At 39.5% G+C, this 17,493-nt stretch overlaps 1 protein-coding gene across 1 annotated transcript in view; it reads left to right on the top strand.

Annotated features, from left to right (window-relative positions):
• Positions 1-17,493, top strand: part of LOC134530796 (roundabout homolog 2-like) — a 347,447-nt gene that overhangs the window by 151,553 nt on the left and 178,401 nt on the right. The window lies entirely within an intron of this gene.

Below are 17,493 nucleotides of genomic sequence, written 5' to 3'. Positions count from 1 at the left end.
GACTCGACGCCCGAAGCGTTGAGAATAGCGTCGCTCGCTCACGCCACGACCCGCGGAATTCCCAAGGCCGCTCAGCGATAGATACCGGCGCCAAGGCATGATGATGCGCGCGGAACGTGGGGGGGGGGGGGGGGGTAGTGGGGTTAGCAAAGACCTTGTAATCCGGCCAGGCACGCGTGGCATGCCTTACGTCAGTGAACGCCACATGACACGGCGCATGATGCCAGTTGCCTGGCAGGGGTGCCAGGCAGCTCCGAACCTGGCGCATGTCGCGGTCCTGTCTGCATTCGTAACAATACTAATTCAGCTAGCTTAAGATAGTCACACAAAGTAACCATCGTAGATTCAGTGGTTTTTAAACCATAACTTTTTTTTTTAATTTTGGGTATTTGGCTTAGTTAGTAGAGTGCTTGAAAGTAACAGGAACTAGTTCACCTGTGAACTCATTGGCTTGTACGGTTTATTTTATTTTTGAGAACCACTTCTTCAGTACAATTGTCAGTGGACACTATTTAATAATCTTAGAAAATCTCTTAGTGTATGATGTTTTAACAAAGACAATTGTTCAGTATATTATAAAAAAATAGATGTTTATTACGGCCTGAAACTTTTGTTACCAAGATGACACTTATCTCCTTATTTCTCTCCACCTTAAATTAGTAGTGGACATTTCACGAATATTTAAAGTGACTGAAGTGTTTAAACAGACTTGGATACTACCCGCCCTTTCTCATGCACAGGCCATAACGGCGATAATCGCAACTTGTAGTCTCATGCGTAGTTGCTCGCTGCGCGACGGAAGCTATGCGTTTGAGATAGCGATTGAAGTACACTACACTTATTTCTTCTACTTGTGTTTACTATTTTTATACCGAAATACTTAGTCGTTTCTACGAATATCCAGCTATCTGAAATTACAAAGTACTCTTAATTTATTTGAGGTGAATTCTTCGTTAAAAAGTCCGTAAATTTACTGCAATTTTTAACAGAGTAGGTAGCGTTAGGTACAGCAGCATGCCGTAACCAAACGTACTCATTACGTTGTTTGGTAAATAAGTTATTTATTTGGAATCTTACCAATATTATTACAATATTATCGTGCATGAAACCAAACGACTTTGTATGTATTCAACTCGGTATCGACGAGTCTCAAATACATAAAATAAAATAATTAAATTTAAAAAATCCAAATATTCTGCTTATATAATGATAATTTTCAAAGTTGTTAACAATGAATGTTTTTATTTTATGCCTGCTTCAATTTGAGAGGAACTAGAACGCACGACTAGGGCATACTTGGTATGCGACTGGTGATGCTATAAGTATTGGTCTCTCGCAAGAGAGACGTGAACGGGGAAGTAACCAAAGGGGGCAGACTGGGCTTGTGCTCTGGGCGCTGAATTTGGGTTTGGGGGGGGGGGGGGGGGGAGCGTGGCCGTTAACCTGGCAGAGTAATTTTTACTATGTACCTACTGTATTTACTTGAATATAGTAGTTAGAACACACAAAAAAAGTTGGAGAGCAGACGAACTGAACATAAGTATTGAAAGATACATAGGGTACATGTGTATCGTCAAATATTTAAAAAGGTATTTTTCGCGTACAATCTAACTTGCGATGTATTAGAAAAAGTGACTGCTAATACATTTATTTAATTAACTTCTAAGTTTAATAAAAAAATATTGGGAATAGTGGAATTCTCATGTGGTGGCGATATGACGTGTTGTCGGGTATCGTAGGTATGGTTTTATTGAGAAAAAAATGACCATATCTACTTCAGTTAAATATTTATAATTGCCTGTTACTTGTTTTTTCAACGACAGTTGCTCTGGGGCAGATTTATTCCTAGAATAAAAGTTCTTTCAGCCACCTAGTATGAAAACCGACTTGTAGCTTCCCGCCCGAGGCAGGGTCCACATGGATGGAACGGGGCTGACACTCACAGGAGCCGGCCGCCCTATTCGAGGGACAGACCTGTCGCTCCGGCCAGCCTGGGGAATAAGTGAGGTGAGATGAGATGGGAGAGTGTGGAGCAGCGACGGAATGATTTGATGGGGGAGAAAACCCCCAAACAACAGCAACTTCCGCAAAAAAATCCGTGGAAGGTGCGCCTCTCTTCACGAGGTAGTGCTTCCTACTGGATCACGCTCGCTGCTGAACGTAAAACTAAAAATATAGTTTACAGGGAAGATTTAGTGTTGGTATCACTTTTTTTACACCTATAATAAATGTTTATCTTTCCTATCCAATAAACCTGTGCGTATTATTATTCTGTCCACACGTACGAAGTAGCTGACACAGTCTGCGAATAAATATTATACCTTTGATCGATTGCACTCCAAAATCAACCTGAAATCCACGCGTAATAATGTAGATGACCCAGTCGCACGTTTTCTTACGATGTGTCTTGTTTTCGAATCTTAGTAGCTCGCGGGACTACAATTCACAAGATCTCGCTACACTACACGAGGTACTACAGACCTCGGGAATTAGTGCTGAGGCTTCTCGTCCGTGGATCCACAAGCCGCCAGGTGTCAGGATTGTTTCAGGGGAAAGGCGGGTCCACCTCGAGCAGTGACGGTAGTTCATGTTCTCGAGGGCTCTGGGCGGGAGCAAGGCTTCACCTCGACCCTCGTCACAGTCAGCGGGCCGCGCCGAGCCGTGCCGCGGCGGCGACCACCGAGCCGACTGTCGGGTCTTGGCTTTGGACGCACAGTGGCAGTGACGTTCGCCATCCCCTGTGGTGGGGGGGGGGGGGGGGTTGAGGTGACAAATGACACCCACCCCCTTTGAAGTTGCAAAATATTAGTGAAGGCAGTTTGTTATTTTGGGTGATGCTAGGTGAGCTGTGCATTTCAACACTTGCGAATTTCAACTCTGTTAAATGAAAAATGCCGCATCGCTACTTCTATAGACCAGTAGTTCGTTGGTGTCAATAGTAATGTAAGTTCTTTTGGATACACATCTCTCCCCCGCCCCACTTTTTTTTCCCCCGGTATCATCTACTGCACAGTGGGACATTGTTGTTGGTGAAATTTCTATAGTGAAGTACATATTTAACATTTAACTTCACTAAGTGTTCAGAACTTTGGCTTACATATGGTGTATTTATTTCATTCAATTGAATGGTATCACATCTGGTACTTAACCAGTACCTACGTTTCGTGCATGAATTGGAAACTAATATTTTACACTTCACTACACTACGTTCAGTTTTTTGACCTAGTAAACACTGTCCGTTCTACACGAACCTGACCACGCCTGGATATCGAAATATTCTATCTGTACGATGTGTGAATATTTGTGAGAAATTGTTCACAATCCGAGTATGACTTACTTTCCATAGGACCCGGGTTTGACTCCATGTCCTGCATATCGATTTTCCATTGTTTCATAAAATCACTCGTGAAACATTATGGAATTGTTCCTTACGATAAGCCATTCTGACTTCTGTCCTAGTATCCCGGTCTGTGCCGTCGTGTGTTACAGTCTCTAATGACATCGATGTACACTACACGCGAACTAAAAAATAATAAATAGACTGCATAGATCCCACTGATAGTGATATCGCAATCTTTCAGCTCTGGAAGATGCATCCTGCTATAGTCTGTATCACGCTTAGGTATATTGCAGTTCAGCATAAGTGGCGACCACTGTTACCAGGTTGATACTACTCGGCTTGTTCACATTAACAATTTTATTTCGAATTCCATCTTAAATTACAGTGAGTTATAATGTATTCTTTTAATTTTACTGTTTGCTGGTTTTAAGAACACAATTTAGTGTCTATTTACAGTATTATCACAGTTTTCATGCTGATAAAAATTATAATTCAACGCTTTTTTTTCACATTGAAAACTATTTGTAGCAAGCTGTCGCTATTAATACTAAGGCATTCCATAAAATGATGTGCAGTGCTCATAAAACCATACGTTTTTAATATCAAACGATATTACAAGTGCTGAAAGAAAGCAAGATGTCGTATTTCAGTTAGCACTATTTAGAAATAAGTAATGATGCTCTTGATTAAATACAGCATCCTAAATTTCTCATTCCAAATTCTACTCTACAAAATACAATGTTTAAGATACATATTGAAAAAAAAATTTCATTGCATTAAAAAGTTGTGACTAAAACATGTTTTTCCTCAATGGTGTATGTCTGGCAACAGCATACCAAAAAGAAAAGCATTGGGAGGAGCGAGCAAATGCCCGTCGCGATCCCAGGGTGTGGCGCGCTCTAGGTGGCGGCCGCTGGCGTGATCCACGCCGACCCCGCCCGACGCGGCGTCACGTGACCTCTGACTGGTCCTCGGGGTCGTAAAGCGCGCGAGCCAAGCTCGCCGCCGGGGTAATCTAATCAAACGACACGCGGCTGCTCGATAAGATGAATCGAGGCTCGCGCAAACAACCGCCTCGCGTGCGCCAACTGTATTGTAGGCCGGGGGAGAAGAGCGCCCGCGTGTGCCTTTGACCGATCGCCCGCCGTCTCCTGCACCTCCGGCCTGACCCCCATATTGATTTCCCATTTAGCGCCGGCTAATATTGATTCGTCCGAAATGCCAGTCCCCCCTCCCCCGGCGCGCAGATACTCCGGCCGTCAGGGCGCGGGGTCTTAGCCCCGACCGGGCAGTGCAAACGAGAGCGCGTTTGTTCCGCCGTCGACTGCTGCGTCCGACACGCGATCGCCCTCTCTTTGATGTGCCCTGGCTGGTGGCTGCTGCACCTCATGGCTCCTGCCACCTAGCTTTGGTACCCCTCATGGCTCCTGCCACATAGCTTTGGTACCCCTCATGGCTCCTGCCACATAGCTTTGCGCACGTCATGGTTCCTCTCACCTAGATTGGCTACACGCCATGGCTCCTTTCAACTAACTTCATGGCTCATGCCACCTAGCTTTGATACCCCTCATGGCTCCTGCCACCTAGCTTTGTGCACGTCGTGGTTCCTCTTACCTAGATTGGCTACACGCCATGGCTCCTTTCAACTAACTTCATGGCTCATGCCACCTAGCTTTGATACCCCTCATGGCTCCTGCCACCTAGCTTTGTGCACGTCGTGGTTCCTCTTACCTAGATTGGCTACACGCCATGGCTCCTTTCAACTAACTTCATGGCTCATGCCACCTAGCTTTGTGCACGTCATGGCTCCTGCCACCTAGCTTTGTGCACGTCGTGGTTCCTCTTACCTAGATTGGCTACACGCCATGGCTCCTTTCAACTAACTTCATGGCTCATGCCACCTAGCTTTGTGCACGTCATGGCTCATCTCACCTAGATTTGATACACCCCATGGCTACTGCCAACTAGCTTTGGTACCCCTCATGGCTCCTGCCACCTAGCTTTGGTATCCCTCATGGCTCCTATCGCCTAGCTCTGTGCACGTCATGTCTCGTGGCACCGCTCCTGAAACCTAGATTGCGGCACCTCGTGTCTCCTGCCGCCTATATTTGCTAAACCGCATGGCTCCTGCCACCTAGATTTGCTGCACCTCATGGCTCCTGCCAGCTATATTTAGTGCACTTCATAGCTTCTGCCACCAAGCTTTGGTGCACCTCGTGGCTCATGCCACCCAGGTTTATTTGAAATAAAACACTGAAAACCGATATCAGTGTAGCTGAACTGAAAATTGAACACAGAGTCTCAATTTTAGATTTAAGTGCTATAAACCACTGACTTTTAACTATGCCTTTAACTATAATAACTGCAATTGATTTTTTTAGAATCGTAGGGGCTGTGGTGAAAGCTATTCCATCGACTGGCGCCTTGGAATTAGGGTTGAAGTGGTAGTGCCAGGTCCCATCCTTCGCGATGATGGTTCGCAGAATGGATTTATCATGGTCACACATGGAAATGACATATCCAAAGCTTCCATTTGGTTTGCTTTCTGCACATCTGTGAGCTTGTGTGGGCAACTCGGAATCAGGTCTTTAGGTCATTAAAATACTTATGGATAATAATTTGTGTTACATATCTACTTAAGTTTGGTGGCATTTATGTTCGAGATGGAAAGCCGTTTATTTTTAATAAGTAAATAATAGACAAATGGCACTTCTGTCTTATTTTGCTGAAAAATTGGCTAAGTTTACATCAGAATAGTACAGCAGTTTTGTAGAGTAAGTTAAAATAAGCGCGAAAGAACTCTATTGTAATTTATTTTGCTAGTCCAGTGGCTTTCACGCATGCGTTTATCCCATAAAATCATTTCATTGTCATAAGCGTGAGAGTTTTGATATCACACCAAATAATATTAAAATGTTATGAATAAAATAAACTTTTTTGATACCATTTTTAAACAGGAAAATGAATATATTATAAATTTGATTCCAAATCTTAACCTAAATCTATAGTGAAGTGATGTTTGGGAAAGGTCTATGTTCAGATAAGAATTAATACGTCTCGGGCCTAAGACTGCAGGCTTATATTGTGAGTTTTAACAGGGTTATATTGGTAGTATGCATAAAGAGCTGTGGTTGGGATTAGGCCAGTGACTTGTGATGACAAACCTTGTTTCCAGGTTTTCACAAAAGCGTAGATGGATAATGAAGTGCAGCCCAGCTAATATGAACATCCAGAAATACTATAGTGTTATTGATTGAAATGGGTTGAGGTGTCGCGGTGGTAGGACAATCCCATCCTGGCCATCCTAATTTCGGTTTTACCATTGTTTCCTGAAATCACCCCGAAAAAAAAATTATGTGATGGACGATACCAAATATCGTAATAGGACAATATGGGAAACTCTGGCCAATTAGCATTTGCGAAGAATGACACAATTTACTGCATTGCTTTCAGACTACTTTACACTCCACGCCGCTAAATGCCACTACTGTCTGGCTCTCTTACCGCACGTATTTTCATTTCTATGCACCAGGCTCCAAACTGGCGTGCATTCTTCTCGTCGGTAACGCGCCTCTGTGGGACTTTTAAGCAGTGACCGTATATTTTTATGCTAGGATATTAAAGATAAGGGTTCGTGCACTTCCCTTTAATATTTACAATGCTAGTTTTAAAAATATTTATACCTAAAATTACCTACAAAAACACCCGTTTTAGCATTTTTCGCTGTCGAGAGAAAACATATTGAAGACGAAACCATGAAATGAAACTTATATAGACGAGTGTAATGGCTCGTAAATGTTATTTTTAATCAGACACTTTAAAAAAGAATCTTTAGTGGTTTGTAAATGGCGCGTTAACACCCCTAGTTGTGCAGACAGCCATTTGGCGGCGTAGCCAGGCCCACCTTAACGAGACGTTAATCCGAAAGTGCGTGGTCGCTAACGGGTCACGCTCATGTGGCACGAATAAAATTTATGAGCACTGAATCGATAGCCAAGTAGTTCAGAGCAGTAATGTGAAATATTTTGTAATATTGAAGGTCCCATTGCCTGTAGGAGAAGTGATAGTAACATAAAGATGTCATTTTGACTTCAGCAGTTTTTAATGCCATGTCACTTTTTTTATTTTTTATTTAATAATTGTGTTTAATTCAATGGAAAGCCTGAAATAAATGACTATTGGCCTCTTGAAATAGTTTTTCCTTGTAAAGTCATTGGCGTTTAGTTTTGAATTCATTTCTGCTGTAAAAATACCGGCAATATACACTTTGACAATCTGTTAATGTGTTATCCATATCTACTTAATGAAAGCAAATTTTTAACGGTTTCTTATGACACAATAATTGTCGAAACCAATATGGCATCATCCAGAACCTATCTGTTCTTATTAAGTCTCTGTGTAACCATGCGCAGTATAATTATATATTAATTAATAAGTGAATCAACTAAAACGCAAACGCAAACGTAAAAGGGCTAGCTGGGATGGGACCGGGGGGTGGGGGTGTGTGAGAGGCGCGGCGACAGCTCCGCTTCTGTGCGGCGCGGCTGTTCCGTGTCTCGAGGGCGCGCCTGCCGTGTCGCCGAGCCCGTTGCAGAGGTGGTTTACGACGGCGGGCGATAGCCGGGGCGCGGAGAGGAGTGCCCTGCGGACCGTCAGCCGAGGGGCCCCCGGGCTCTCGACAGCTCCACTCGCGCCTCGAGTGCGTTCATAAACACGCCTGCCTGCCTGCCTGCCTGCCTGCCTTCGTTCCCCTCCATTCTCCCCCGGTGCTAAGTGGCTCGCTCGACGCGGGGAGGGGAGCTACTACAGTCTGCCTCACGCTTAGATTGCAGTGCAGAGCAGATTTATTCTACCCGACAATCTACAATTAAAATTATTGTTTTGTTTTATATCCGATAATTATCATAATTTTTAATATTGTTTTTAGAATCTTACTGTTACTCTCTTTTTGCTAAGACCATAAAATATTGTCCTTTGACAGTATTCTAACAGTTGTAGACATTCTGATATTGAAAAAAAAATATCTATACAAAATTTATTATTTCACAGGAGAAACTATTCGTAGCGGTTCATCACTATTAATAATAAGTCATTCCTTAAAATAATATGCTATGCTCATAAGACCAAATGTTTTTAATTTTAAATGATATAAAGATGCCGAAAAACCATTTCAAAAAAAAAGTATTTTTATATTTTAACAATTGTTAACTAACAGTTTGAATGAAGGAGTTACAAGATTACTTCCTATTTTCCCACTAAGCCTTCAAAACTGATGTATTTTTAAGATTTTAGGAAATAAGAATTTCATTCAGTTTTAAATTATAACATAAATCTAAAGAGTTTTGCGACACACAAACGGCGGAGTAAAAATAATTGCAAAATACACTATTTCATATTCTCAATTCATGCTATGATTGAAATATAAACTATCCTTAAAGTTTCTCAAAACCATTAAATAACAATCATCAAAGTAACTAAACAAAATCATTAATAACATTTATTGAAGTAACAATACAATTTACAAATACCAACTATAGTTACATTACTGATTCAATTTAAATCAATTATAAAATTATTTAATAAATTTCATTTATGAAACCATGCCTTTAAAAAAATAACCGCTCCTTCAATGTTTATAGCTGTAATAGTTTCAATAATTTACATTTATTTGACTCCGTGATATGTTTGTATTTAAAAAAAAACCATAATATATTAAATTGGTCGTAGGTCAACCCTAACTGACTTCCTTCGGACGATTTGAATTGACCTCACTTTGTATCATCAGTCAATAATGAAAACATGTTACATCATTTCTCAAGCAAATTACTTTTTGGTATAGTGTTCCCTTCCAATTTATTAGAAGTAAGAGGAAGTTATTTTAGTACAGAACTTAGTGAACTTCAACTTTGCAGTGGGTTTTTCATAGCTCAATTTTTCTTGTAATTTTTTCTAACGATAATCATTGTGTTGTAGCCCCACCCCATGCAAGTAGACGATGGAATATAATGCTTTCTCCCTCACCCGAGTCAGTTTTATCTCCACCCTCGTGGTAGCACAATGGTTACTTGTTAGTGGTGACTGCTCTCGTCTGGACCACACACCCAGTTCGGGTTTCCGCTCATTAGTTTCATATTTTTATCACTCACGTCTACATCGCAAGCAGCGAAGACTTAACGTAAGTTGCGTAAGATGCGTTAAACAGGAGAAAGGAAAATTTCCTAGGAAAAAAACAAAAATATTTGAAAGAAAATTTTATGAAGAACTACGTTTTCGTTTAGTAATGGGGGAAAAAAAAAGCGGTGGCACGGCAGTAGGCCGAAAGTCATTTGACCGAATGGCACTAGACCCGAAAGTTATTTTCCCGAAAAGTCTCATTTGACTGACGGGCACTAAACCGAAATTTCCGTCAGATGACCTTCTGTCTACTGACTCATTCCTAATCATGCGTGGTTGTTGGAGCATTGTCAGGCGGCGACTTGTTAAGAAGGGGAGACGGGAGAGTTACGAATCTAAACAGTTTGTGTGCCATAACATTTTTTTCCTGTAGTTTAATATTTAAATTTGCCTTCGTCAAGCCAGAGATCTCACATCAACAAATTAGCAAAGCTCGTGTGTCTTGAGTTTTGACGGTAATATTATTAGAGCTGTATCATTACAAAAAATGAATTATACACCAAAATTTCATGAATTCGCAGGGGAAGTCACTATTATTTTCAGGCACGCGATTATTTATAAACTTTTTATTTGCTTATCTATTAATTCGTGTAATTTTTACATGTGGCGAAGTTACGGCTTGGACACAGCCTTGTCCATATTTTAACGAGGCCAAATGTTGAAAATTACTTGGTAGAACATGGCTATGTCAAAACAAAACAGTTGAAACCAAAATTGTCTGCAAGACAGAGAAAATGACGGACGGGCTGGAAGTGAATTTTGCACTATGTAAAAGGAACGTAAAGTTACTTTAAGTAGCATTCGTAAAATTAACTCGCATTGTGTGTGTACGTGGTCACTGCTAACTTATATTTAACTGACTTGTAAATAATGGAAGGTCAAAAAATTATGTTCATTAATATTTAATAATATTAAATAATGATACGTTTTTTATGATTCTTATATTAAATAATGAGTAACGAAGATATACTCTATTTAAATTTTTTTTGAATGATTCTTAGATTAAATAATGAGTTACGAAGATATACTTTAGTAAAAAGTACGAGTATTATTCAGTTCATAAAAAAGGCAAACGGCCAATTAAGTTATTCTCTTATCTACTGGCCAAGATTATCATAGCATAATAAATTATGAAAATGAATTAATAATCGCGGTGCTTTAGAAAACGCTTGTTTGCTGCGTACCTACAATCAGAAATTCTCTCACGCCAAATACAAACATCTTGCTTTCTTTAGTAACGACTTGTAATTTATGTGGGTGGGACAATCTTTCCCCGCGTCACGACGCATATCTCTGGCTTTGTTGGTCCGTGTCGAGGTAATCGAGACCGCGGCGGCAGGATATCTCGCGTGACCACCGCGAGCTGATGTTTTCGACACGGGCAGTACTTCCACCCTCGCGGCACCTTTCCCTCTCTGCAACCCCGTCACGTTCCACCCCCCTACTAGCAGTTCAATATTTAGCGGTCTGGCGCGCGAGTGCCTGGAATACTTCGCACTTCGCGCGCGCTGCGTTCAGGAATTTATAAACTTCCGGTGGCAATTACTCTCATTGGCTTGCTAAGCAGGGAGGCTTGCTCGAGCCGAAACTCGGAACAAAGGATGAAATCACAAGAGCGTGTTGCATTTCAGGGAGGGAAGATGGAGAGGGGTGTTTATTACAAACGTAAATTTACGAATAGTGTTCATATCAACGTAAGCCTTTTATTAACGTCTGGAAACTGTAACGTAAGTTATTAACTCAACAGATTGCTCTTTCTATACAGGGAAAAACATGACAAGAGTTTCAATAATGTTTTAACGATAGATCGCTGATGTTTTACACAATTTACACTCATTTACGTCATTCTGACACAATGTGGGATAAATCACTATAGGTAATAGGTTTGCCACGAAATTGACACACGGTTTACATATGGTAATACAACTGTAGAAACATGACTTTTAAAAACACATAATTTAACTAATGGACGCAAATACGTACTATATGTAATTGTTTCGCACGCGAAGAAACGATTCTGGTGTTGCTTATATATCACATGTTGGCAGTAAAGACACGATTGCAGTAGGTGCGGTAATAGTTACTCGCCTGCATAGTCATTCGCCAAGGTTAGTAGAACCTTGGTCACTCGCAGGGACGTAACTAGCCTAGTTTCCACCTGGGGCAAAAACTCGTCTTCGCAACCCCCCTCCCCCTCTTTTTATCTCTCTCCAAACCAGCCAGACTTAAACCTTTTCAAACAACACCTAATATCGTCACCACGTTTTAACTTCACTATTCCAAATAGTTTTTATTAAATTTAGATGGCAAATAAATAGATTGATTTGCACTCATATGATTTTTAATACATCACAAGTTGGATAGTACGTAAAAATACTATTTTTTTAAAAAATAATTTAGGTATACATATATCTGTATGTATATTTCAATACAAATAATTCAGCTCATCTGCCCTCCAACCTTTTTTTAATGTTATAACACTACTGTAATCAAGTAAATATATAAAAGAAATATTTATTCTGCCAGTATAGCCCCCTTCCCCCCCCCCCCCCCCCCGGGGACGTGATGCGGCGCCTTGGCACAGGCCCCGTCTGCCCCCTTTAGTTACGTCCGTGATCACTCGCCACTTACTTTGCCCAGCGGAGTGAAATTAAAGATCTCTTTTCTCGTTTCTTGTTTGCTATCGATGTTTTTTATTTCTAATGGGAAGATGCCATCGGTAAAAAATAAAAAAAAAGCTGTGTGTAAACTGCTTAAACCATCAGAGGCCATCTTGGTTTCAACAGAACTTGGACCACAATAATTTTTAAACGCTTGGTTTTTAAACTTTGGCTTCGTTACAGCATAACGTATAATTTATGTGAATTCTGAAAATAAAATTGACATATTGCTAAAAATATTTTCCCCTGTTACGTCATAGGCTTTTATTGCAGAATTCATGTTTTGGGAATGACAACTGTGATAATACTGTCAATAGACATTTTTTTTATGATCTTTGAACGTCTCTTAATGCGTGATTTCTGCCTTCACGAAAACCAATATTCAAAATAGTACGATTACAAATAGTATTGCATGAAAATGGTTTAAACGAATATGGCGTCTTTCAAGTGCTATCCTACTCCGTGAACCAAATTCACCATGTCTAGAGCCAAGTTGCATTTAACGGGCAACCCTGCGTGATTAATATTTATTTGTGAGTCTCCAAAAGCGAACTGTGGTTTCCGTAGTAATAATAGGGATTACTTACCAGCCTTTCTATGCATAACCTCGTGACAAAACTTTATCCTTATTTTTAATAATTAATATATTAAATATAAAATTGTTCAGCGTAAAACGTGTGTACAAAACAGAAATCTACAGAAGAGTTCAAGCAAAAACGTCTATTTACACTTTTAGAAACATCAAGAATTTCTTTTTTTCTGTTTGTTCCTGGATTACGCAGAAACTGTAGAATCTGTTTCGATGAAATTTATTTGTCAGTACAGGTTTTATTTTTTTCTATCTTTAGAGCACTTATGTATCCTTAAAAAAAGTCCTGTCGCCTAGGAGTTAAAAAAGAGGGTCAAGTTTGTTTTTGTAATGGGAAATCGCATCTCTGAATTCTAATCAAACGGGAAGTGTGTAATTGGGTACGAACAACATACAAAAATTACCAATCATTCGGGTGTACTTTATAGGTTCATCATATCTGCGAGCAGGGTTATCACAAGGAAATGACGTGCTACTGTCGCTTTCTGTTCTGTGCGTGGTTCAGTTGGCTGAGAGAGGGTGTGGCCGAGCCGTAATCCAAGTAATCCTATTCCACGTAAAAACTAACATGAAACACTGACAATGGTGACGAAGTCTCCTTGTGTATCTATCGGGCACGCAGGTGTACGGAGCACGAAAACAGTGCCATCGAGAGGTGATGGCGATGGTAATTATTTTTTTGGTTAGTTTACCTCGATAGGACGAAAATCACATCTATGACGAAGATAATTATTTGGAAACCTTACAAGGCACGTGTTACCAGGCGTAAATCAAATTTACAATAATTATGACCTAGGTTAACAGTTTTTTTATGTGTAAACATCTTAGCTCTAGGTGTATGGCATTTGGTAGGTTTTAATTCGTGAATGGAACGGAAGTCGAATTAACGGAAATGTGTAACCACGGTGCCGAAGTCGTCAGGATCGTCGTCAAGGCGAACCCACCTGTAGCAACATAAACCCGTATATAGTCACTTTGGTAAACATTATTGATGTACCCATTGAAACTAATGATAGTGAAACTATCCTGTAATATATTTGGTAAACTGAATTAAACTGGTAAAATGTAATTTAAAAAGAACTTTTTTTTGCTGGTTTCAAACTTCGCTACTGGAATGTTTTTACTTTTTTTTTAAATATTATAATATAATAACACTGAATCAGCTCAATAAGTTAGTTTTTAAGAAGTATTTACAGATTGATTTCAGTCGTTTAAGCAAAAACAAATATACAAACATACTTAATGTTATAATATATACATAAAATATTTTAGGGTAATATTTTAGTAATGCATTCGAAGTATAATCAAGTCTTTTTCGCTTCTATCGGAGCCGTTTCTAATAGTTTTAAGGTTTCCGTCTGTTTCGTGCTGATATGTGCGCGTGATGGTGGCAAGCAACGTTTACGATTCAGGCAGCGGATTCTAGCGGCGGGCGCAGAAAGTACGTGTGTGATTCGCATTCAGATATGTTAGTGTTTTAAAAGCGAGTTTTTTTATTTATCACTATATTTATGATGCTCGGCATTATTTTAAAGAAATCCACATTAAATTCATGTCCGTATAAGTGTATTTATAACATGACAACACGTGAGCTTGCTCGTTACCGAGGATAAATGTTTACACATCAATGGCGAGTACTGAAATACTCGCTCACATTTTTTTTTTTTAATTGTGTAGTTTGAAAAGTTGTAACATCGTGGAAGGTTGCCACGCGCCGTAACCGTCGCGTCGGTCGCGAGTGCTGCGAAACAAACAGATCGCGCGAGCTGTTTGTGCTGGGGTTGAACTCGCCACTGGCGATGCATCACCGCCGTTAACGTCGCGGTAATCCTTATTGGCGCTCGCGTGCCGCGCGCACCCCCCACCCCCCCTTATACCCCTCATTGTACGTAGCAAGTCACGACCTGCGGATTAAGCCGTGTAATCCTGCATTACCTGCGCCGTTTGTCAGCGGCCAGTCCACAGCGCCCCCCTCCTGTCCGCAGTTCACGGCACCGGGCTCTTGCACTGCCGTATCGCCGTATCTAAACAAGCGACAATTGAAAAGCGCTTACTATTTGAAGATCTTTCACGAAACATTTATGCCCACTAGCTGTTGGTTTTGAGTCGTCAGGAGACAATTTCACCAGCCGAAATTCACGCAAGAAATAATTCCGAACTGTAGCTGCCAAACCGTCATTATTTTCAAAATATTTCTCTACAACGAAAACGCGTCGTTCTTAAGTTTAGCGCTCCATTTTTAACTAACCCTGAACTGTCAGCTGTCACGTAGTTTTTTTGGCAACATGTTACCGCCGAAATGGCGCACAATTAAAATCTTGCGTGAATTTTGGGACATTCTGTACTTTGCAAATCAAGTGCCGTTTCTTTGAAACTTGGGTCGGTGAGAGTGTCTAGTGATTGCATTATTGTTGTCACGTTTTTTTTATAACGGGCGTTTTGAGCCTTTAGAAATCAAAACTCTCTTGCATTTTTGCCCTTTCTAGCGGGAGTAAAATGCCATTAATTTTACGAAATTAGTTCTTGGATTCTGGCTGAACTAAGCATAAAGGTTTTAGCAGCATTTCTTTTTTAAACTTTGTGATGAATTTACAAAAGTTAATAATTTATTACGTGGGAAAGAAAATAATAAATATAGGCTGTTTAACGGAACAATCATTATCACGTACCGCTAACTAAATGAACTGGTAAAATGCACTGACTTCAAATACGATTAACAGTGTTTGTATGTTACGCATTATGTGCTCTGCATATGATTTGGTTTCAGTCGCTTCATAACATATAAGTATCCGTGTTGAGTGAGCTCATTTTTGACACGTGTAAACAAATATAGCTTTTTTTTCTGAAACCGTACCACAACTTTACCATGCAAAGACATATTCTCCGTCTTCTATATTAACCTATATTAAACATGTTCGTGCTGAATTGTTATGTATCTTAATTATTTTATATTATAAATGAAAGCGTTTCATGGCACACGCAGAAATTTAATATGTATAATGGCATTCTACATATTGGATGATGTATGTTTTTTTTCGAATGTGAGACGAAAATATTTATAAATAGTTAAATTTTGTTCAATGCATGTATTACCGTTATGATGGGTATTTTTTTCCATTTTAGCTAACCTTGGGGGTTTAAATAAATAGGGGGAGGAGGATGGTAACAGGAAAATTGTGCGAATTGATCCGGCTACGTGTTAAGCAACCAATATTCGGCGAACGTCTACCCGACAGCTACAACTAAGGGCGAATTCAGAATCGGTCTTTTGAAAGCGCCGCCTACTCTCATTCAAATGGCAGCCTCTCCCCCTGTCGTACTTCATGAACGCCTTTCGAGTGACTGCCAGCTGATAGCCTCTGCCAACACTGCACATTTTCTCGGATGAACTGCCTACAAGTGTAGGGCACGACTTAGAGAAATTTACTTCTGGTGTATTAGTAGCATGCCTTTAGGGTTTTAACCCCCTTGAACTTTACGTAATATTGCGCACTGGCCAGCCGATTCCGGAAAAAAAAAAAAGCAGTTGAAATTCAAGCACAGTGTGTGTCTATATACATATATATAATTATATATATATGATTATACATATAACAAAATTAAACATTTTCTACGGCACAGCGGCCTAGGTAGTGACGTGCTTGCTTGTCACCCACGCGCTCGGGGTTCAATTCTCGGTATGGACATGTTTTTTTAAATAATTTAATTTGTTTTAATAAATCTAATGTTCACAAATATTAATGATTTAAATATAAATATTGTTTTATGTGTTAGATATTACTTGTATTAAAATACAGCGACAATTCAATCTTTAAAATATAAAATAATCATGTTTATAATAATAGTTATAAATAATTCTTGTATTGATTGAATAGTTGTATGTTTTATTAATAAATTTTATTAATATATTTTGCTTTACACACAAGAACATGGATGATAATTATCATAACATTTTGCGAACAAATATTTTTGTCATCTTGCACAAAGATGATTGTTTACACGAACAATGTTACTAAAGTAAATCTGTTAAAAAAAATACTTCATTCATTTAAGAATAAACTGGAACTTTTGTTCAGAGTTTGCAGAGAAATAAGAATGATCTAACTGTAGAAAAATTATATACAAAAGTGGGATAGGCAAAAGAATGTACCCCATTATCCTTTTTAACAGAAACCATCGAAACTGACAGAAACGCAAATGCTCAGGTCAGGTCGAAACCAGTTTCAACATAATATTTTAAAACTTTCAATAACAAAAATCGTTATAATTTATATTTATAACTATTATTTGTATACATGACCATTATAATTTTATATATTTTAAGATTTAATTATTACTGTAATTTAATTATATATTAATAAATAATCATTGATAATTGAATTAATATTTGTAAACAGCAGATCTGTCAAAAAAAATTAAAATTATAAAAAAAGAGTGACCTGCATCGAGAAGCGAAACCCGGGCGTCTAAACGACAGGCAACTACATTACCATCTGGGCCAATGTGCGAACAACTAAAGTGTAATTCAAATAGTTCTTAAATTGTGCTTGAATTTTCGAAGGACTTTATTTTCGGGAATGGCTGGCCAGTGCGCTTTTCGAACTGTGGTTTCCCCACGTATCAAAATATAATGCATGATTTGCAGACAAGAATTTACAAAAATTATCCGTATTATTCATCAATTACTCCAAATCTACTTCCATCACCACACAACACAAACTGCCCATGCA

This window comes from Bacillus rossius, chromosome 3 (genome assembly GCF_032445375.1).
Source record: "Bacillus rossius redtenbacheri isolate Brsri chromosome 3, Brsri_v3, whole genome shotgun sequence".
Taxonomy (NCBI): Eukaryota; Metazoa; Arthropoda; class Insecta; order Phasmatodea; family Bacillidae; genus Bacillus; species Bacillus rossius.
This window is presented reverse-complemented; position numbering and strand designations above follow the sequence as displayed.